Here is a 24,249-nt window from a genome sequence, read left to right on the forward strand (position 1 = left end):
TCTCACTGGCAGTCAGAACAAATTTATGAATGTCTTATAAAAGTCAACAAGCCGCAGGAAAAAAATAAATAAAAAAGAGCCTTATGCAAACAGTGCTTCATTGCAAGAACTCAAACAAAGAAGGTCACATTCATCATTTGCTCCCGGAGAGGGAGAGCCAAGGAGACGGATGGATGATGACACAAGACCTGGCTGAGTTTAAATCCCCACCTCACAGGAGTTTCTGGAGGTGCTGCCAGGGTGGCCACACTCTTTGCAGGCTGCTCTGCTGCCACATCTCACACGTTCCAGTTTAATTGCTGCTCTCCATCTGAGCTTTGGTGTGGCTGCTGGAGTCTGAGCTGCAAAGCCACTCGAGGAGCTGAATTCCTGTCCAGTGGAGTGTGCTGGGCAATGCACTCAGTAAAACTGAGTGGGGGAAACTTCTGTTGTTGGAGCCTGTCCTTCAAATGGAGGGAAGGAGATCAGCATGGGGGAATTGAGGGGAAATCAGGTGGTCAAATGTGGTTTCAGTGTGACCTAAAGGAACATTCCTGCTGGATTAGGATATCATGTCAATTTTCTCAGCAGCTTTTAAGAGTTGATATAAAAAGTTTTGGTAGTTGCAGGTGCTGGTTCCCCATTGTATTCAAACACTGTGATACACAAAATAGCAATTCATTATTGGAGCTTGATGCAGGCAATGAGGCTTTTTATCAGTTCTAGAAAGCTCTGAAGGCAGAAGGATGATTTCACCATGAAAATGCCATTCTTTCAGTGACTTGGTGACAAAGGGAGGACACCTGCATGGTGGTCCCTAGAGGTTAAAGCTGGGCTGAGCAGGGGCTGGGAGAGGAACAAAATTCAGTCCAGAGCATTCCCTGTGCTGGGGAGACATTTGGGACTGGGCTCAGGAATGGGGCATGGGGATAAGCCTGGCTTTAGGGAAATGTTAAACCAGTGAAGAGGTGGGGATTGTGGAAGGAAAATGGCTTGGAGGATAAGAGATGAGGAGAGATTTTAGTTTGTACAGAGGATTGTTAATCCTGGGTTAAACCTGGCACTGGGGTTTTTTTTCTGTACATAGCTGGGGTTTTGATTCCAACAAGAAAACTCATTTCTTGTGGCACCTGTGCAATTTCTGATGAATCCCTGAATTGTTTCTCAGCTCTCAAACCTGCACTCTATTTTCCCTGGCTTTGGGAAATCTGATCAGGTTTGGAACAGAGGGGGTTTGTATTCTTTTCTGCCACGATGGAGAAGCACGTGTGTGCACGCAGGTCCCACCCTGGCACAAAACCAGCAAACACAGAGCTGCACTCCGCTGAAATCAGAGCCAGGTCCCACCAGGTGATCAGTGCACCAGAAGGGAGCTCATCCCTTTAACCCCCACAGCTGTGAAATTCTTTGAATTTTGGGTAAATGCAGATCACAGAGTGCACTAAATTACTGCTGTTCTTGCTCTCCTGAACCTTGCTCTCTCTCTGCTGTCGTGCAAGGGATGCTGAGAAGCTCTGCTCCTAAATATAGGTTGGGAAGTCAGTGTTCCTTGATAGGATTCATGCTGCCTCCAAGTCAAATAAACCTTAGAGGGAGTGGGGCACAATTTGCTTGTGTCTGTTCTGGTTTATGCAGGGTGATAACCCAGTGGGAAGGAAGCTGTTGCAGGACATTTGTCATTTTTACCTGTTAGCTCATTTCCCAGCCAAACTGGGAGCTCTGTGCCCATGAGAGAGCCTGCAAGTGCATGGGAAGGGGAGTGGGAAAAACGACCCACAAACTTTTCATCATTCACACAGAAAAGAACTAAAGGAACAAAAAAAATCAAATCAGGGAGGATGAAAGACGCTCATGTTTTGAACAGGTTTTTTAGGGTTAAAGCCTGCCTGCTGCAGAGTTAGACTTTCTCCTGCTCTGAAATCATGCAGAAGTTAAACAGTTCAAGAGTATTTGCTGTTGTAAATTGTTATCCAGAACCCCAGTGCTTTTGGCTGCCCAGGCTTTATCTCTCATGCTTGTCTTTTCCTTCAATATTTAAGGTAATTTTCTGCTTTATGGTGTGACACAAACAAATAACAAACCCCTCAATAATTTCTTTAACCACTTGTTTTCTTTCAAACATTTTGTCTTGCTGAATTATCGAGTCAGCTGGAATGACCTTGATGTAAACAAATACTTTTGAACTCGTGTGAGGATCAAAGAGAGAAGAATGTGAAATGGAGGCTGGAATCTGGAAATGATCCATGTGAGGTTGGCATCAGTCTTCCATCTTTTATTCATTCATTATTTTTTTGGGATATGGAGCCCAGAGCAAATTTGCCCTGTTCAAAAGGGAGGAAAAGTGACTTTCAGGCAGCAGCACAATGGTTACAATACTGGCATTTATAAAAATTAATCTGCTTTGTTTCGTGCTTCAGCATGATCATCATCAATATAAATCATAAATGATGTGGAGTAAAGCCTCTGTTGTTTTCTGGTGGCTCTTTTGCTTGGATTCTATGACTGGACTGGAATTTTAGCTGGAAAAAGTTAAGCTAGCACTTAACTGCAGGCTAAAGTCTTTAAAAAGTGTGATTTTTCTGTAGAAATGCTCTCAGATTTTTTTAAGAAATGAAGAAGAGGGAGTTCAACATCACTAGGCTTTGCTTATGACTTTTAATTTTTTTTTTACTATTGCAAACTTTGAAACAAATGGATTAGCTCTTTGCCATTTCTGAAGGAAGCAGCCCAAACTGCATTTAAGAGTAAAGTTCAAACCTTGCTGCACTGCTCAGAGGCAATGAGGGGTGAGTTGTGCTGGCAGGAGCAGTTCTGCTTCACAGTTTTCCTGACTGCTGGCACTGGAATTGAGAGGAGGTTTTGTCATCTATTAAAAATGACATTTAGCTTTGCTTAAGGTGACTTAAAAGTCTAAAAAAAAAAAAAAAAAAAAAAGCTCTGGAAATTTCATGTGCTGCTGTGTGAACTGCAGAGCAATAGAAGCCCTGTTCAGAAGCAGCCTCTGATTTTTGTGAACCTCCCCTTTGAAATGCTTGATCTCAAGTCCCTGAGCTGAGCTGGGGAGCATCTGCAGCTTTCCTTGGCTTTAGCTGGATGAGAAAGGTGATTGTCTGTGAAAACCTGCTTTGTCCCTTAGGTTGGACACTCAGGATGAGAAGAAACACTTCAGCACCTGCCTGCCACACTTGCTGGTGTTATGGGGGCACTCAGAGCAGAAATAATCCAATTTCCCAGGTCTCCTGTATTTTATTTTGTAGCCTGCTCTTCCCTGTTGGTGGGTGGGAGGAACAAAAGGCTCTCTGGGGTCAAGGACAAGAGTGGTTTTCTCTTTAAAAAGTTCCCCATATCCCCCTTGATGTTGAAATTAATAAAATCCCCACTGTAGCTGTCACATCTCCTTTAGAAGTTTGTTAGGTTTCCAGTGAGTAAAAGGGTTAAATATCTAAAAAGTTGATTTTCCAGGCTTTTAGTGGAATTAAACAGTAGATAGGTTTTTATGGAAACCTGATTCTCCAGAAGCTGTAAGTTCCTAACAGCAACAAACAAATAAAATTTGACTTTTTTTTTCCCAGCCACACAATCTTTAAAATATTAATAGGGTTCTAAATTTTTTATTTGTACTAGTAATCATTTTTCCAGCTGTTGAGCTGATCAATACTTTCATTTTTCTTTGCTCCCAGCCCATCAGACATTTTATTTTAGTTTTTAACAAGAAGGAAGCTGCGTTGACTTCTTGGTCTTATTCCTAAAAATATATTTCTGAGTGCAATTAAAGGAGTCTTGTCACCAGTTCCTGGATTGCACAGAAGTCCTCTCTGATACTGCAGGGCAACATTTTGCAGGCATAAATATGGGAAAGAGACTGCTGCCATTGTGACAGAGCACAGAAATACTTTGTATTTATTTGTACATGCCAGCCCAGTTCTGACATCAGCGGCACCAGTGTAGATCTAAATCTTCTTGGGACATTGCAGTCCTGCTCTGTGGCGTAACACTGGGACAGAAAAACTCCCAGTAACTTTCCACTTGCCTCATGGAGACCCTCTGCTCACAAAAAAAAAACCCAAAAAAACCCCACAAAAAACCAAAAAACCAAAAAAACCAAAAAAAACCCCCCAAAAAACCCAAAAAATCCCACCACCTTTTCCTTGGAAAAATTGGGTTTTTTATTGTTTCTTTTGATTTTGTTGGGATAGGTGATGCCAGGGGGTTGGGTGGAGCTCAGAGTATGGGAAAATGGCATTCCCAGGACACTCCAACTCGTGTTAGACTCACTGCAAAAGAAACTTCACTCTTTTTGAGGGATACAGGGAGGATCCCTGAGCATCCTCTCCTGGGGCTGGAGTGTGGGGACAGACCTGGAGGCTGGCCAGGATCGTGGTGCAGGGGCACTGAGCACTGCCTGTGCTTCCAGAGCACAAATCCTCTGGAACTGAGCTGGATGTGCCCTTTGGAGTGGCCAGAGACCTTGGTGCTGCCAGAGGGTTGGAGGGGAGGAGGAGAAGGAAGAATGGAGGTGGTGGCTGAGCACAGACACTGCCTCGTGCTCTCCAGAGCTTTTCCTGCAGCTCTGACACTCCTGTCCTGCTTGGGGACACCTGACACATCTGCCCTGATTTGTTGGACAAAACACTCAGCCAAGAGCATCAACTCAATCACTGCTAAGAGCATCAGCCACGACTTCAAAGGGGCAGATGAGGAAACCAATGTCTGTACTGCTGCTGGTAATTTTGGTCCTCTCTGGTTTCTAAAAGGAGGTGCAGAGGGGAAGTTGCACAATCTGGGAACTTGAATGGAAAATGAAGAGGATTCACAGAATCAGATAATTCTCCTGAGGGGAAAAATAAACTCCCAAGGAAGAGAGTGGCTGGGTATTTTGAGCACAGAGGTTCCCAGCAAATGGGCATCTCCCAGACCTGGCTCTGTGTGGCCTCTGCTCTCTGTGCAGCTCAGGGTTTGGAGCATCCATCACTCCTGGCCAGGGGGTTTGTGCAGTGGAACAATGTGCCTTTATCCCAGCCCTGAGTGAAGCTGGGCTGGGTGGGTTGTACTGATGATTCCTGTCTTGATCTCAGCACTTTTGCTAATAAAGTGTCTTTCAGCTGCTGTGAGGGGATGAGGCAGAGCACAGCCAAGTGACACCAGCCCCAGAGCCACCCAGTCCTGCCTGCTGCACTTCAGCTCCCTCTTACTGCACTGCAGGTTTAAAAATAAGTTGATTTTCACTGATCAGTGTCTGGGTTTCTCTCTCCTTCCATCTCCATTAAGCTGGCACTGGGTTCCTGGGCAGCATTCCCACATTCCTTGGAGGAGGCTGCTCTTCACACCTGTTAAACACTTTGGGACCACGGTCCTGCAGATTCTCACTGTCCCTAAAGACTGGTGTGGGATGAGATCCTGCTCTCCTCTGTTTAGTTCTTCTAAAGGACTGGGCCCTTTGCTTGGACTGGTGCCCAAGCATTTTTACAAGTCCAGACTTTCACTCTGCCCCTGAGAGCTGCTAGGGTTTTTTCTCAGGATTTTGTTTATGTATGTCTCTCCCTGGCCTGGTTTTTAGGGGAGAGAAATGCACAGAAAAAGTGCTAAATGATCTTGATATATATGATAATTAGTTATTATTCGTAAATGAAAAATCAGGCTCTTACTTTGGCCTAATGCCCATCAACTTCCAAATGTCATTTCAGGAGGGAATGAGATATTATTTATTTCTAATCAGATTTTTCTTGTCTTCTCCTTTTACCTTTAATGCCAGAATTGGAATATTTTATATGATGCAGTTGGAAAGAGAATTTGTTCTGTCCAGAATCCTCTTGAGGAGTGACATAACCAGATAATAGACACAGTTATCTGTCGAATTGCACTGTACACAGAGCAAACACAGCTTCAAAAATGGACAAAATTATTGCTACAATACCCTATTTGTATTCCATGTATTACTTGTAAAATGCAGCTTATTCCTATTTGAGATGGAGTTCAGCTGATTTATTTTCTGTGTTGATGTCAGAAAATGGAGTGTCGTTTGAACCTGAGGCTTGCAGGTGAAGGAGGATAAGCACAGGAATAATTTCTATCCTGGTTTTGTAGACTCATTCCAGCATCTTTGTACCTCTGGTTCTGTGACAAGTTTTGGGCTGGCACAATGTAAACTGCAAATCTGTGATGAACCCAAATGGAAACTTCATAGGAAGATAATAAGCAACAAAAGCTTTTTTCTGATTTTTTTTTTTTTAATGTTTAGGGCCCACTCAAGGCACAAATAGTAGATGAATTATGCCCATGACAAGTCCCCAGAATGTAGCAAAACCTATTTATATGGAAGCTAAGGTAACTTAGATTTCCATAACTAAAACCATTTAATGTGAATTTCCCAATGTAAGAAATGAAAGGATGAGTGAGAACACGGACAAAGGACCCACATTACTTCTGCTTTAAAAATTAGGACAAATTAAAGCAGTTTGATCCCTGCCTCTTTCCTTACCTCTGCCTACTTTTCTGCTGTGCTGGTTCTCGTGGCAGTGGAACAATCCCAGCCATGTGCCCACCACTTTCCTGCCAACTCTGCCTATTGAAGGTCCTGGAGCTGAGGATTTGGCTGCTGGGGAATATCAGTTTAATGGGTTCCTGCAGCTTTGTTAAAATGAGGATATTGTACACAGCACCAGTGGAACTGGGCAGAACTGGTCCCAGTGGTTTCTGGAGGAAGGAATTTCCTCCATTTCTCCAACAATTTGCTCAGTTTGCCTGTGTGAAGTTTCCTAAACCTTCACAGTGACTGTGACCACAGATTGGAGAATTCAAGCAGAGTTTTTGCAGGGAATTGCAATATTTAGTGCTTGAGTCTGTGGGAAGGAACACAGACAGAGCTGTGCTGTGTCATCCCAGCAGAATTCCTGCAGCTCGGGTCTGATTTGGGTCACAGCATCCGTGCAAGGAGAAATCCATATCCCAGCAAGAATACAGGGATATTTCCCTTGATTGTGCCTTCACAGTCTGCAGATGAGAAACTTTTTGAACCAGAGATTTGTTCCTCTTTTTCCCTCTGAGATCAGTGGCAGCTGTGGGCACTCAGTAATCTCTGAAGCCCAGGCTACTATATTTAAGTGCCTAAATATAGATATAGAGGCCTAGGAGCCCATGGGTACCATTGAAGTGGACTGGAAACTTCCCATTTGCCTTTCTGGGGGTTGGCTCAGGCCCTATTTCAGGTAACCAGCTTGAAAAAAAAAGAAAGTAAAATTGGATTAAGTGGCTTGTGCAAGATGGTTGAACAAATGGGACAAATGGCTGGCAAGGCTCAGGAGCTCTGGATGCCATTCCTGTGCTCCCACTGCCAAATTAAATTCGTTCTTGTAGAGAAAGAGCTCGTGCTGGTGAGCCTGTTGTAGAGGTGGAAAGGCATCTTAATTGCATCTTCTCAGGGAACAGAGCTGCAGGGGTATTTTGTGCTGCCCTTTACAGCAGGGTCTGGAGAGCAGGAGCTCGCAGGATGCTGCAGCCTGATTTCTGCCTGGTTAACAAAGTGATTGAGACACAACCTCCATCTGTTGGTCCAGGAAGGAGTCACTGATTTCAGTCCTTCTGCTCGTCCTGAAGTGCACACACGTATCTGGTTGCAGAATTTTTTAGGATCTCTGAAACAAAGACATTTAGAGAGGGGGAAGGCAGGGAATCAGGATTTGCTGTAATGGTAAATTGTATAATTTGGGGATTTTTCCTGTTCAGGGTACAGCTCCTAACTGGTGGCAGGGAGATGAGCCAGCCTGGCAGGGAGCTGTGCCTCAAGCCTGTGCCAAGGCCAGATCCCTCTCCCTTTGAAGGCAGGGAGAGTCAAACCATTGACTTCACTGCAGTTGGGCTAAGCCTGTAAATAGTTCCTAACACTTGCATATTATTAGCTGCTCTCATGGCCAGATCTAAGCATACTTGATGTCTAGAGGAATTTGACTTTGTATACAGCCAGACATTCCTCATTTCTCATTAGCTGGGTAAACACAAGTGCAGAGAAGTTGGGTTTGTCCTCTCAACACAGTTGCTTCTTCCTGAGAGGGTGATGGATGGCCTTGTGGAAAATGTGTGAAATACAACATTTCTGGAAAGAAACCCATAGTTAGTCTCACAAAGAGCTGTGGCTGTGACAGCTGAGCAGGGGAGGCTCAGGCCAGGCATAGGTTGAAGTCTTTTGTGATGTGGGGCCTTTGGCATGTGCTCTGTGTGTCACAGAAGATAAGGACAGCAAGTGGGGGTTCAACAGCTGGGATGGGAATGGCAGGGAGCTGTCATCCATGGCTGTGGCAAAGGGCATGGGAGAGGCATCTGTAATTCTGATTATATAAACTGATTATATGGTTATATTACTATATTAAACTTGCACAGGGCTATAGAGTGGTTTGTGTTGGAAGGGACCTTGAGTTTCACCCAGTTCCACCCCTGCCGAGGGCAGAGACACCTTCCACTAGAGCAGAGTGCTCCAAGCCCCGTCCAACCTGGCCTTGAACATTTTCAGGCAACATGTGCCAGGACCTCCCCACCCTCAAAGGGAACAACTTCTTCCTAATATTTAACCTCTTGTCCCCCTCTGTCAGTGTGAACCCATTCCCCTTGTTCCTGATGAAGTTCCCTCTCCCATTTCCTTGCAGCACTCCAGGCACTGGAAGGGTCTGTGAGGCCTCAACCCAACCTTTTCTTCTCCAGCCTGACCAGCCCCAACTTTTTCATCCTGTCTCCATAAACCCCATCTCTTGCTTTTCTTCATCTTCTGCTCCCCAGCCCAATTTTACACTCATCCTTTCCCAATCATGCACCAAGAGAGTTCCACCAAGAGATCTCTCGGGAGGAAGAGCAACCAGCAGGTGCAGTGGCACCTCCCTTGAGTGGGCTGCAATGGCAGCGCTGCAGGAGCACCAAAAACTGGGGGCTGGATCCACACAAAGGAGGCTCTGAGGTGCCTGGGCTCTCTCTCCCTCAGTCACCACAGGAATGGCCACAAGCCTTGGGACTGGGTGATCCAGCTGGGACTGAGGTGGGAGAGGGCTCAGGGCAGCTGGGACAGGACAGGGACATGGCTTAGATAAGACTGGACACCTTAGATCTGCTGCAAGGGCTTCAAGTTGGGTTTATTATTTATTCAGTGCCTGTTTTGATCCTCATTTCAAGCTGCTGTGCCTCAGTCCATGCAGTGCACTTGTGGTTCGTGCTCCTCTCCTGAGAGCTGAATGAGTTGCATCCTGCCTGATATCTCTGGGCAAATTCCACCAAAAGGCATTGGGCAGCCACACCCAGGGCCAGAATTTGCTCCAAAACACCAGGGGTTGGTTTTTTCCCCCCAATGCTCTGCATGCAAATGCAAACACAAAGCAGTCCATTTTAATCTGCAGTTTCCCAGAACAAGGGTTTGGACCTGGATGTGTGGGCACGAAATGAGTCTAAAATTAGATTTACCTACCCTTCAATTAAGCTTGATATCTAAGCATCCGTGGGAATGATCCCCAGGCCTGGAGTTATTGCCTGCTGAGAGCTGGGCTCTTTCCCTCTCTGAGGGTAGTGCTGTATTGTTCTCTCAAGGGCTGTGTGAGTCACATCTTATACGAGTTGTTTTATCACTGTAATTAGTCTACATATTGAAGGGAAAAAAATAAAATAAAAGAAGGCTATACAAAAGGATAAAGGCAAAACATATTAGGAGCCCCTGTAAAATCCTGAAGCTCTCCATGTGATTTTTTTTTTTTTTTTTTTGTTGAGAAATAAAACATTTCTAACTTCTTTCATTTAGGCTTCCACAGAAAGCCAGAATGAAAATTCCTCGCCCATATGTCAGTGGTGTAATGCACATAATGAACAAAACTTCACAGATGGACTGGCTGATGCAAGGGACATTCTTTGATATTGACAATTACTGAGCTTTTGCTTCCTATGTTGCATAACTTTAGAAAAGTGCTGTAGTTCAGGGAGGTGAGAATTTCTTCCAGAATAATCAGTGGCACAAAGTAGCTGGAGGAAAAGGCAGACATTAAAAAGAAAGGCCCCCCCAACCAAAACCCTTTTTAGAATGTGTGGGCCCTTTTAAAAACAAATAAACAAACAAACCCCACTCTGATTTCACGCTTTCCTTTTTGACCAACGTCCTCAAGTTAATGGGTTTTTTCTCCCCACAGTTTATGCAATGATACAGCTCTTCTCACTGTCTTGGAACTTGTTTGTGCCCTTGGCTTCTGAAGTTTTTAAAACTTGTTTTAGGTTTTATTACAAATGCTTTATTTAAAGTAAAGGCCTTTTAGGAATGCAGGAAAATATTTGTTTTGAAGTCCAGCTTTCACCTTCGTTGCTTTCCTTGGCCAAAACTCTCCACTTATTGAAATTCACAAAGTTCTAGGACTTCAGATTTTATTTCCGTAACCCTCCTTGGTAGGTTAGAGATCAAATCCCTTCTGGATCCTGTCTCTGCCTTTCTCCAAAGATGCTTGGTGGTGAAGTGGTTTTAAAGCCTCCTTCAATCTCCTCTCCCAGTTATTGCTGGAGCAGAGAGGTGAAGTCAGAAAGGTTGAATTTACTATGACCGTGTGTCCAGGGCTTGGAAAAGCTTTGTGGAAAACAACAGTCTAGTTTGTATGAAAGAGGACATTTTCTTTTGCTGTTTTATTGAGATGTGTCATCCCAGCCAAGAACCTGGAAGACATTAAAGTCGATGTGATTGTCACAAACACTGAGGGTTTCATTTTTTATTTTTTTTTAATGAACCAGCTACGCTTTCAGAGAGTCTGAGGTGGAACAGCAGCCCACAAGGAGCTATGAAGGTGACATTTTGGTTATCCAGGAACAACAGTAACATGCAAGAGTTCTCAGTTCTACGTGTGTGGGGAGAATATAAAATTTTATGACGTGATGGTTTCCAATATAACGAAAGATATCTCACTCTTGGCATGAAACTCAGACATCCACCCATCCAAAACCTTTGCCTGAGGCCTCCCCAAACTCACACTCTCCTCCTTTGTTCCCCAGAGCTGCCTGGTTCCTGGGGCAGTCATTCTGTCCCCCAGGGAGTGTCCCTGTACCAGCAGACAGCACTGGCAGCTGTTTGGTGGCCAGATAGATTTGCAATATTTGCACGGAGGAGGTGTGCTCCCTTCCCTAAGGATCATACCTGTCCTCAGGGAGAGGTGTTTGTTCCTGAGTCAGATCAGCACCAGGCTGAACGCTTCCATGAGGGTTCTTTCCCTTCCATCTCCCCTCAGTCTGATTTCAGGTGCTGCACGTGATCATCTCTCCCCTCCTGCCCTGCTCGCTGGGACTGTGACCTCTGAGTGCCTCTCTCTCTATTTCAGGCACTTTGTCCTGGTATTTTCTGGCCCAGAGCCTGCTTTGCTGGCTGGAGCAGCTTCCCAGGGACTCTCAGGCAGCTGGGGGTTGAGCTGGGAATGGAGTCTGTGCTCCTTGAATCCCACTGGAATGCTCAGCCTGCTGTTGCTGCCTTTGCTCTTCCAGAGGAGCTCCAGAACACCAACATTCTGCTGAAGCTGTAGCTGGAACCCTGGGTGCCACGAGGGACGTGCATCTATTTATTTTTGGTTTATTAAGGATGGCCACCTTTGGAAAACAGGTCTATCCACAGCTTCCAGGGTTGCAGCTGCCTGATCCCCTCTATTTTGAAGTAATTTGAAGCCAAATATGGCTCAGAATAACGTATTTATCCATCTATCCATTCTTGAACTTGGATAAGTATCTCATCACTGTCAAATGCTGTCACATGCTTCAAGCAGCATTTGTGTTTGATCAGTATGACATTTCCTTGGGGAAGGGGAGAGAGTGGTCCCACCTCAGATAATCCATGGCAGAAGGAGGGAAGTGAGCTCCTGATTTATTGTTATTGGCTGGGTGTGGCATGATGCAACTGCTGCACAATAGAAAATGTGGTTGCATTTGTAGGCTGAATGATTCCTAGCTGAATTTCCATTCAGTTTTGGCCTTTCCTGCTCATTCATCACTGGTACACAGGCCATAATTTCCTTCAGCATATTTTAATTCCAGGGTAGCAACTGGTTTGCTAAAAGAGGTTAATCTTTGGGATTTTACTGACCTTTCTGGGCTCACTAATACAGAATAAAAACTCAAGATCCAGATTCTATAAATTAACTGAATCAACTTTGAATTAACATTTGAATTAACTATAAATTAACTGATTTAACTTTGTTAAAGAATATACGTAATAATGCTATTTTCTCCTTGACTGGATGTGTGTGTGGCATTCCCAAAGTTAACAGGGATCCTGAATCTGAGGATTAAGACTCCACTTGTTCTTTTTTTTTCAAACCTCCCTCCCAGTAAAGCAACTTTTCTCTTGTGTTTAAATAAAGTTTCCTGTATTTCACTGTGCCCATTGCCCCTTGTGCATTCCCTGGATAACATTGGGAAGATCTCACTTTGTCTTCTTTTCTCTCCCTGTTAGGTATTAATCCATGAATATCTGTATTCCTGCAGCTATGCAATTTCCTGAAGTCTTCACTGTTCATTTAAAAATAGGATTTTTGCTTTCTCAGTCAGAGAAATGCCGTTTAGCATTTCTCCTCTGGGCACAGGAGCCAGGAGGAATGTGGCATTTGGACCAGAGATGATCTCCAGCCCCGTGCTCTCCCCTGCAGGACACTGCCTCCCCTCTCCTCTGCAAGGAGATAAGCACACCTATGGCACCCTGCTGTTATCACACCAGAATATTTAGCAAATGGCTTTTTGTCCTCCTTGGACACGTGTCCCCAGTCCTTGGCATGAGGGGATGTCACCTGGGAGCTCCTGCTGAGACATTGTCTCACCTACCCTTCCTTTTTGTCTCACCCACCTTCTCTGCCTTATTATAACTCAGCGAGGGACAGAGCAAATGTTGGCTTCCCTGGCTGCTTAGCACAGTGGCAACTCTTAAAAAAAAAAAGAATTTAAAAAAAAAATTAGTCCTAATTAAGGAGTTGTCCTCATGATTTGTGGTTTTGTATACTGGCAAGCAGGCCAAGGCTGTCTGATTTCATTTCTGTAAAAGAATGTAACTCCAGCTCCTTGCCAGTTTATACCATTCCCCATGCAGGGCAGTAGATAATTTCTCATGGTCCCAAAGCTTTCAACAATACTCTATTATGTTTCATGACTCATAAATGGGCTGGTGCCCATGGAAAGCCATGTGGCTCTGTGCAGGCAGCACAGCTCCCTGCAGTAGGTTTGAACTGATTTCATAGCCTCCAGACCTAGCATGGTTTATTATTTTTATGACTTGCTCACTGCTCTCATTGTTGCTAAGACCATATTGCATCAGGGATAAAATTCAAGGCCCTGGTGCATTTCTGTGCGGAATGAAAAGCACAATTTGTGGAGCTGCCATTGGAGGCAGGAGAAAACAAGACCAAACAACAGGCTGAACTCAAGTCAGATCTAACAGCTCCTTGAGATAAGCAGCTCCTGTGAAGTGCAGGGAGCTGATAGATTTGATATTATCTTCACTGACAGAGTGTGGGGATTATTCTTGGCTCACCTGTGCACTCAGGGCTCTGCTGATGGACGTTGCCCACCTTCACTCTTTTAAATCAGAATAAACCCAAGGCTTGGAAAAATAGGATAAATAATCCTGAGGCTGCTCCTGCCACAGAGCTGAATCAAAGCAGCCAACTGTGACTTGCAGAATTCCTGCTCTCAGCCTGCTGAGTGTGTGCAAACACGAGCGAAGCCACAGCCCAGCCCTCCACACCTGAGTAAAGGCTGCGAGATTTTAGCGCTCTGTTTATCCTGCCTTTATTAATGCCCATGGAAAAAACTGCTGGCTGGCTTCTGTCCCCAGGATTTTTTAATCCTATTGTGATTTCCTGGGGTTTTGATTCGGCTGGCGTGATCTCAGCAGCCTTGTGATATGGGGAGGGCTGGGGTGGAGTGGGAGCCAAGAGGGGATCAGCGCAGGAGCGTTGAATGGAGTGGTTTTGTCTGTTGTTGTAAAGCTGTTTTGTAATACTCAGATAACTTATTGAAACTGCTGCCAGGTACTCTTGCAAGCATATGACTGTGGAAATAGCTGCTTGAGTAATAAGAACAATAGAATTTGAAAAAAAAATTATTTATATTATTATTTTTTTTAAAAATTAGCTTGGGTAATAAAACCAAACAAACAGTATTGCTTTATTTGCCTAGTTAGATCTGTTTTCAGATTCTTATATTCCAGGCTATGACAATATTTGGGTTGTAATAATACAGGCTGAGGACTTATTTATTTTATTTTTTTTAAAAAAGAATAATCCCTTTTCTTCAAATATTTGTTCAGTTTCTTGTGGAACCATTTATTCAGTCTCTGATATTTGAATTTTCAAAAAATTGCTTTCAGATTTAGCCTCAAAAGAACATGGGATAAAGCATTTAAAAATGCACCTTCTTATTGTAGTTGCTCCTTGTTATATAATTTCCCATTTGCTATTTCTTTCTTTTCATTTAGCCACTTGGGGAGTTTTTAATGTACATATTTACTTGAGAGGGTTGAATAGATTTGGTCTGGTGACAGAAAAGTACGTTCCATAAACAGATCTGTTCCTTCAGCAGAGCTTCATCTGTTCAGCAATTTTTTTTTTTTTGGAAGGAGTCGCAGCATTAACATTGGGAATGGGCACGGCTGCTTGAAACAATCACTGGGCATTTGTACAGAGAGCAGGGGCTGGAGTCAGGGAGCTTTGAGCAGCAAAGCATGTGTGGATCTGCTGGGATGCCTAATGATTCATTTAGAGCGCCCTGCTTAATGATTCTAACGAGCAGATGTGGTAATCCTGCTGCCATCCTCACCACCTCCCTCACCCCTTTTCCTCCTTGCTATTTCCAAGCAAATGAAAAGCCAGGCTCCAAGCCGGGCTTAGGCAGGCCTGGCTGGCAGCAGGGCTGTGTGTTCAGCACCTTGGGCAAGATGCAGAGCCCAGGTGGGATCCAGCTTTCCCACAGCCTGGCCCACGCTTGTGGCTCCCATGGATTTCCCACGAGCTCCAAGAGGGAAAATTCCCCGCTGTGGACCCAGCTCGGGGACTGCAAAGGGAGGATGCAGTGCCCAGCTGTAATTAAAAATGCCTTCCTATTAGCCCGTGTGGCTGGAGCCAAAGGATCCGTGCTCTGATGCTGAGGGAGGCAGGAGCACTAATTAATTAGCTGGATGAGCTTTTCCATTGCGCAGAGCCCGGTCCCATGACCCAAGACAGCTTTCCTTGCGAGGCAAAGGGAAGATTTACTTATTAAAGCTCAAGGCAAAGGTACGGATAGATAGGGAAAAGTTTTGGAAACAACCTAAAATCCTTGTAGTGCAGAGCAGCCCGGGGAACTGTTTGCCCAATTTTCATGCAGAATGCCCTCCTTCCATCCCACCTCTGACCAACTCCAGACAGCCACCTGCCTAGACATGCTCCTTGGGGATTTTCCCCTCAATTCAAATGCAAATGCTATGCTGATCACTTGCTCCGGAGGTTGGAAGCTGCTCTGGAGCAGTTACATGAATGTTTTCCCCAGCAGCAGAGGCAATTTAGTTTTGCCCCCATGTTTGGCCACTTGCTCTTGGCACTGTCCCACGCAGTTCATTGCCCCCCAGTTGTGCTGAGGCAGCTCTTTGTGGAGACGTGAAATCATCCAAAATTAAAAAAAAAACCCAACCTGACTCAAAAGAATTTTCCCTGACCCAGTTTATCACAGAGTCCCACAACCAGTTGCATCAGCACCTGGAAACAGGAGGTAAACTGAGGTGTGGGGATGGGAACAGGAGACCTGGGTCAGGCAGGACAGTAGGAACTTCTCAAATTTGATTTTTTGCTGGAAAAGAAGTTGTATAAATACATCTCCAGGCTGTGGTGGTGCAGTAGCAGACCTGTGCACCCAGAGGCAGTAAACTGGTGTAGGTCAGGGTTGGGAATGCAGCTTTTCTGTTGAACACAAGATGCAGAATCCATGCAGGATTAAGAAAGAACTGGAAGTGGCACTCAGTGCTCTGGTCTGGTGACAAGGTGGGGATTGGTCACAGGCTGGACGTGATGATCTTGGAAGTCTTTTCCAACCTCGGTGATCCTGTGACTGTCTGTTTTGCCACCTTATTTCAGATTTATGCCGTAGCAGGAGGATGGAGAACACTGGAGCTGGCAGAAGCCAGAACGGTGCAGGCAGGTGGTGTTTGCCCTGGCATAAAGCCTGCTGGGACAAAGTTGATGTGTTGAAATGTTTTGAACAAATTGGAGCTGACTTACCCCCTTTGTGTCTTATCCATGTGGCATTTTCAGGCAGGATCCTGGTGTTTTTTCTAACCCAAGGCATGGATGTGAGGCTGCTTTTCCCTCATCCCAGCTCTTTGCAGGAAGCTGTTGAGTTCCTGAGGGAGATGTTTCCTTCCTGCCTCCATGGTTTGCAGCTGGGGCTGTCCTGTGCCTCTTGTGTCACCAAAAGTGTGATTCAGACCACAAACACTGCTCCACACCCTCCCTTTGCTCCTCACAGAGGCTGCACAAGACCTTTAGATTTGCCCTCACAACAGCAATGAGGCTGCACTGAGGTGCTTTCCTGGACACACAATCTTTTGGGATAAATCTGCCATTTCCCGCTGTGAGGATTTGGGGTTCCTGAGGAAAGGGGAAGAGCAAGCATCTCCCCAAAGGCTGAGGCAGGTGAAAGACGTGGCTGTTTTTGCATCACTGAGGTGAAGCCCAGAGCAGGAGGCAGATGGAAAATGGGAGTAATGTGGAGTTAATGCTCTTGACTCGTGTATTCATTTATCCAAAGCACACAGCTTTGCAACCCCTTCTTTGAGAATTGCTCCAGAAAGTCTGGTTGCTTCTGATGTTTCACTCTGTGCTGTAGCTCCTGGCCTCGCTTCTGGCTGGCAGATGTGGACAGAAGGACAGACAGGTTTGGGTTTGATGCCCACCAGGAGCAGAGCCTCTCCCGTGGGGCTGCTGTTGAGGAGATGCAGAGCTGAGGGGCCAGACAGTGCCTGTCAGAGAGCAATTACTGTCAGAGAGCAGATTTGCAGATATAATGAGTTAATGCCTAAACAAAATTAGTTAGAGCCTAGTTAAAGCAGCGTGCTGTGTCTGAGGAGTGGTAGAAGGCAATGCCTTTGGACATGCATTGAAAATGGATTTTTTTTCCTTGGAAAAGTGAGCTGCTGGCTCAGTACAAAGTATGGTGTTATTGAATAAATGTCAAAATCTGTAAAACACAGGCCCAGAGGCTGGAGCAGCATGCAGTGCACAGCTGAGGATTGTTTCCCAGCACAAGGGCTCTAAGTCTGAGCACATGAGCAGATCTGTGCAAAAAGCTGATTAGGTGCATTTTCTGGAGAGGTACCTGGGGTATATCCACAGTCCCAGTGCTTGAAGAGGCAAGTCTGAGTGTGAGTGTGAGCACTGGGCTGGCAAAGTGTCTTTAATGATGAGGTTTGGATACACAGCTCAACACACAATTACTTTTGTTTCCCTTTTCTTCTACTTTTTATTTTTTCATGATTAGCTGAAGTTCCTAGAGGATGCTTTGTTCTGCTATAGCGCCCTTTCCCTCATTCAAACCAACTTAGTGTGCTTTCCTGGACAGCAACCAAGTTTATATTTGTGCCAGCACCCCAAGCTTGTGCTGACTTGTTCCATTGTGGCAAAAACTGCTAATGAGTGCAAATGTGTTCCTGGAAAACCCTTGGTGCTGGAGAGGCATCTCTGACTGGAATGATGCTCCTGGCTATGAAATAGCTGAACACCTGTTCCTTGCTCAGTGCAAAACCCCCCAAAAACCAACAAAGAACCATAAGAGCCTCAGGAGCTCTGCTCCCTTTTTAATTTCTGGGTGCCCCCTGTCTGCAAGGCCTGCTGGTCAAACTCAGGTTTTAATTTTTTTGTGCCAGTCACTCAAAATTGCCACATTCCTGCACCCACTCAGGAGCAAACCCTGCTCTTCTCACTTGTACAAAAGATTGAGGGTTGGCCATGAAGAAACATTTCCTGCAAGACCCAGAAGGAGGCAAACTGATATTTGGAAAGCTGTTTGGCTTGGGGACTTGAGGGGTTTTGTTTTAAGGCTGACCTTTAATCCCCTGAGTCCTGCCTAATCAAAACTGGGTACTGGGCTGTATTTATGGCTTAGATACATTTGTTATTTGCTTGGAGTGGGATTGATCTGCAGTTTTATATCACATCTGCCACCAGTGGTGGATTTATTCATACAGAGAAGCTTCTTGGCTTTTTCCATCCCTGGAAGTATCCAAGGTCAGGTTGGACAGGGCTTGGAGCCACCTGAGATAGTGGAAGGTGGCCCTGCCCATGGCAGGGGGTGGAATTTGTTGATCTTTAGGGTTCTTTCCAATCCAAACCATTCTCTGATTTTATGGCAATTTGTTCATCTTTATGGGAGCAGATCTGGGGTGGAAGAGAACAGGAGTAGGAAAAAGTATCCCTGAATAGCTTAATATTCATGTTAAAAACAAACAACAAAAGAAAACATCCCACAACACCACCCCCAAAAAACCAAACAAAAACCTGCCTGACCAACAATTGCAAAATTTCCAATCAAATAAAAAGCCCACCCCACTCAGAGTCAGGCTTTCAGTTTGTACCATCAGCTCTCACTGAGCAGCAGAGGAGCTGGCCTGTCCACACACAAACTCACAGCTGGCTCTCCCTTTCTGCAGCTATTTTGCCATCTCTGTGGTGTTTTTTAAATTATTATTATTTTTTAAACAGCACATGAGTTGCATCACCTCCAGCTTTGAAGGTTTTGCTGATAATCAGAATGGACTTTCATCTCTGTCTGTGTCCTGAAGGAAATGGAGATTAAAGGCTCTCCTGAGCACCAGAATCATTTGGCAGCTATGGTTCATCTCAGGGATCCCTAACTCCTCCAGGGCTGGGAACAAACAGTTCTTGACTGTTTTCAAAATCCATCTCCACCAGGCACTTCATCATTTTGACTTTATAATACATGTGTTCACAGAAATATATAGAACCATTTTAATAGCTTCAAGCTGTTCTAGGTTGATCTACCCTGGTAGGTACTGGCAAAATCTGAACCTATTACTTCATGAGCTGTTGTTCAAGAGACCTGGATGGGTCAGAGGAGTGGAAATGGAAAATAGTTTGGTTGTTTTTCTTTTTCTTGGGCTCTGGTGTGAATTTGAATACCAGGCAGCCTGAATATTGCAAATTATGAGATTATTTAAGGTGTTTCAGGTCAATTTCTAGGGAGCTGAAGAATCATATGGATTAGCTGTATGGAGCAGGATGTAGGATTTTCCTTCTCTTGTTCTGTCTTTGCCAGAAACAATTGATCAGAATGGTATTAAAGAGTAATGAAAAAAAAAAACAAACCAAGATAAAAAGGAAAAGAGGGAACAGCTGTTTACAGTGATTAGTAATGGGGTGGAAGGCAGGCAATGGTTCAGGATGTTTTCCCAGCCTGAAAAAGGTGCACAGTTTGGTTTTTTTGCAGCTCATTATCAGAAAAATGTGCCCCAAATGTGGCAGGGAGGGCAGGGGCTGACACTGGGGTGGGGCTGCCCCTCTGTGGGTGTTTGGGGACAGTGGAGAGGTGACAGTGACCCTGGTGCCAGCTCTGCTCAGGGCAGATGTGCATTGCTGGGATTTCAGTGGATCCCAAAGCAAAGCTCCACAGCTCTGCTCCCCTCCAGGCTCTGAGCTGCTGCTTCCAGCCTGGATTGCCAAAATCAGACTTTGCAGAGAGAGCACAACTCCTGGGTGAGCCCAGCCTGCCGTGGTAGAGACTGCCACAGTCCAAAGCAGCACACTGTTTTCAGGAGGCTTCAGACGGTTTTTATGCTAGCATGCATGCTTTTTGTACATTCTTACAAAGCTCCTAAGTTTACACTTTACCCATTGGTCAGGAGAGACAAGCAAAGTGCTCACTGGAACAGGCAGTTGCAGCTTTCTCTTATTTATCCTTCTTTTTTCTTGGTTTCTATGTCAATGACCTTGGTAGAGAATTCTTTCAGGGGTGAGCATGGATCCTCTTACCAAACTTCTCTCTGGCTCACAGCAGTGGCTGTAAAACCTCTTCCACACCAGCCTGATGCAGCCACCTCTGAGGGAGAGCTTTGAGAGCAGCACTCGAGCACAAACAGTCAATATTTGTACGTTAGAGCTTTCAACTGTTCTCAGTAGAAGAATAATTATCTAATAGTTAACACACTCCAGCTTGGAAGTGGGAAGTCAAATCCTTTTTGCCTGCTGTTACCTTAGTTACCCTGTCTGTATGTTGGGGATAAAATGAGAACCCCCCCCAACAGACCTGGGGAGCTGTTGCAAGTGTTAATAAACGTTTGCACAGCTCTCTAAAGTTCTCTGATTAAAGTGATTCTGAACTTGTGAAGTGTTAAAGTCTTTTTGCAGGCTTGGCTGCAGTGAAAAATGACTGGAATAGAAGAAGCTGAGTCCTGATTTTGAGAAACTATTGCAAGCAGAATTTGAAAGAGGATGGTTAGATGTTAAGCTGTAAAAAATCAGAGTTTTTATATATTTAGAGAAAGGCAGACCTTGTGATATTGACATAATATTCCATTTTTTTCCAATTTTGCCAAGCCAAACAACCCTATCTCTTGGTAGAAATTCTGAGAAATATACTTTTATCTTCTATTAAAATGTGCTTAAATGTGCTTTAATTATTATTACCCTTTCCAGACCATCAGAAGTACAGACAGAGATGTCTCCCATAGCAGCTGTTCAAGAGACTTACAGGGAGAAGAATTCACAATTAATTCACATAATCTCGGTATTAGATCCAGAACACCCTTTGCCTACCCTGTTTGTCTCTTTTTAAAAAATTTTATATGAAAAACTCCAGGCTAGGCAGTGACTGTTACCTCCCTGTGGATGTTTAGTATCCAAAGAGCCTCACTCTTGGCTTTTGGATGGTGCTGTGTTAAAAATGTTTAATAATAATAATAATGATCCCAGTGTTAATGGTAAGGCAAGAAGATTTAAGTTTCTGGACTATAACTGGCTTGTGTCCTGCTCTGCAGTAGCCAGGGGCAGCAGAGCCTCCAGCCCAAGCTGCAGCATCAGTTACACCCAGAGAGCTTCAGAGAGTCATGGACAGGAGACTGGGTGATGTAGGTCTAATATCACCAAAACTGGAAAAAAAGAAAGCTGGTAGTTGATTTTTATAATCCTATATCTATATCCATATCTATATGTTGCATTTACATTATCTGAAAAATCCCTTTGGTCTTCCCATTTTTCTTGTGGGAAGCTGAGAAGCCTCAGAAAAAGGAAAACAATTTTTATCTCATTTGCTTCTCCTGTGTTTTGCTCATGTGAAATGTGCTTAGAGATTGTTTACCCACAGGTGATTGTTTCATTGGTTTCTAGTGTGAATTGTTTTCACTCATTGACCAATCAGTGCCAAACTGTGTGGAGACTAAAAAGAGTCACAAGTTTTCATTATTATCTTAGCATTCTGTATGTATCCTTTCTGTATTCTTTAGTATAGTTTAGTATTCTTTAATATAATATCATATCATAAAATAGTGAATTAACCTTCTGAAAACATAGAATCAGATTTATCATTCCTTCCTTCATCGGGGCTCCCTGCAAATACATCTATATCTATATGTATGTATATATATATTTAAAATATTTTTTAATGGAGGGCCTAGATGTAATAAATCCTCAGCAGGCTGTTTAGAAAAGGCCAAGGCCAGTGCCAGACTCGGGAGGATGGGTGTGGGCAGGGCTGTGGAGGGAACAGAGTGGCCTGTCTGAGCCGGCCAGGCAGACTCCTGCAATTACATCTGAGAGAGGAGCTGCCCACGTCAGTGAAAAATGAAGAGTATTTCTGTCACCCATGGCTTGGTGCACAAATCAAAGAGAGGGAGCTCACTTAGCACTACATGCAAGAAACCCCAAAGCCTGGCGTGTTCCAAGAAGCTCAAATATACCCTGTCCTGACTGCTGGGAAGGGAAGCAAACGTCTTGGGTGGTTTGCACGTCATGCCAGGGCTGCCAAGCAAAGCCAGGGCTACTCCCTGCCACGTGGAGAGGAGAATTATCAGGGGAAAAAAAATCTGGGAGGGTTTTTTAGTTGGGTTGGTGGTGATAGGAGTGCTGGTGTCAAACTGGAGGGGATCTTAAATCCCAAACAGTGTGATGGGGCACGTGTGGTTAAATACAGAGGAGCCTTGGGAAACTCAGCCCTAACTCCTGCTGGCAAAAAGACACCCTAAAAAAGGTGGTGTTGCACCTACAGGGTGTCCTTTCAAATCATAAGAGTGTTCTAGAAACACCCTAAAAGCTTTCTAGGGCTTCCCAAATGAACCCCTGCCCCAGGAATTTCACCTTTCTGCAGCAGCCTCCTGGGAATTGCCTTGAATGGGTTCAGTTCTGAAGGGCAAAAGCAATTAGTGATGCTTTTGTCCAAGTACCATGCAGATCAGGTTAATGACATGTAAAAATCCTGTTGAGAGCTGTCTAAGGTTTGCTGGTACATATAATTTTATTGATTTACAAAACAGTTTCATTTTTCTTAAGCAATTGTCAACATTCTTAAATAGATGGAGAGCAGCTTATAAATTGTAGTTCTGTCAGTTCCTTACTGACATCGGCTAATCTTGAGGCTCAGTGGAAAAATAGGGCAGAAGAAGACTGAACTGAGTAATGAGATTCCAGACTGATTTATTAAAAAATATATTTATTTAATTTAAAAAGTTTATAGGGTACATAAGCACAAATGTTGATTGTACATAAAACATATTTAAATGCAAACACATAGTGTCTAGGAAATACCCAAAATATTCCATAAGGGAAGATGAGAAAGAGAATAAATCCAAGATTTTCTGGTCTATGAAATTATATTCTAAGGAAAGTAGAGAACTTCCCCATGATACTAAAATGGAATGGGGAGAAAAAAAAAAAGGCAAAAATTCTCTGACATACCTCAGTGGAATAATGCAGTGAGAGAGATAAATCAGTGATTCCCAAGATATCCATGGATAGTTTCCATCATGAACAACTTTAGCCAGTAAAGCAACTTTTGAGCTTGGATGAAGGGTGAAATTTTGAAACCCTGAGTCTGTGGGGTGTGATTCACCTGCCCAAATACAGAGATCTCCATCTGTGCTCGTCTAGACTGCCTTTACAGTCAGCACAGAGCAAACAGGCATTTCTAGGGCATGATTTGCCTTTTCCTAAAATAGTCATCTGGGATATGTCAGGCAACTGCTTGGAGACAGAAGTCCAAAGATGACTTAGCAGTATGGAAATCTGTGAGCCAGAAAATCGTGTTCTGCAATTCAGAGCTCGCTTCTGAAAGCCGAGGCTTTTTTTTTTTTTTTTCCAAGACCTACGTGGAGAGCCATAAAACACGAGGTTTCAGAACCACAACCTGACCTGAACCACAATCCCTGGCTGAGGATCCATCCCAAGGGAGCTGTTCCCTGCAGGTCCGAGCTGGGAATGGGACTGGGATGGGACCCATGATGCAGCCGGCCCGTCTCAAACCATTTGGAAAAATTTCTTCCTGGAGAATAATTGGGTTTTCAGTGATTGCTTTGTGGCTGGTTTTTAATCCTTTCTTCCCACAGAAAGTGTAATCCCAGCAATCTCGGAGGAGTCTGTCGGAATCAGCCAGAGGAGGGCACTTTTGAGCTTTGGGAGACCTCTGGGCCAGTGGGGCCGAAGGTGCTGCGTGTCCCATTTGTTTTATTTGCTGGTCACATCCCTAAAATCCTCCAGCAGTAGGCTGGGGTCGGTGTCTGTGCCCTGGCACGGGCTGTGGTGGCTCCCATCCCTCCAGGCTCCCTTCTCTTGGTCGCCAGTTGTGGTTGTGTCTGTCAGGAGGTGGCAAAGAGCCAATGGTTTCTCTTTGAGGGGTGAGAAAATCCCAGGATGATTGGGGTTGGAAAGACGTCCAAGATCACAGAGTCCAGCCTGTGCCTGATCCCCACCTTGTCCCCAGCCCAGAGCCCCGAGTGCCACCTCCAGGGATGGGCTCTCCAAACCTCCCTGGGCAGTTCCAGTGCCTGAGCACCCTTTCCATGGGGAAATTCCTGCTGGTGTCCACCTTGAGCCTGCCCTGAACCATCCTGAGGCCATTCCCTCTTGTCATGGTAGCCCACCTGGCTGTCCCCTCCTGTCAGGAGTTGTGCTGAGCCTCCTTTTCCCCAGGCTGAGCCCATTCCCAGCTCCCTCAGCTGCTCCTGGTGCTCCATTCCCTTCCCCAGCTCCGTTCCCTTCCCTGCACACAGCCCTCAGTGTCCATCTCACTGTGCAGAGCCCAGAACTGGACACAGCCCTCGAG

This window comes from Passer domesticus, chromosome 13 (assembly GCF_036417665.1).
Source record: "Passer domesticus isolate bPasDom1 chromosome 13, bPasDom1.hap1, whole genome shotgun sequence".
NCBI classification, from domain to species: domain Eukaryota; kingdom Metazoa; phylum Chordata; class Aves; order Passeriformes; family Passeridae; genus Passer; species Passer domesticus.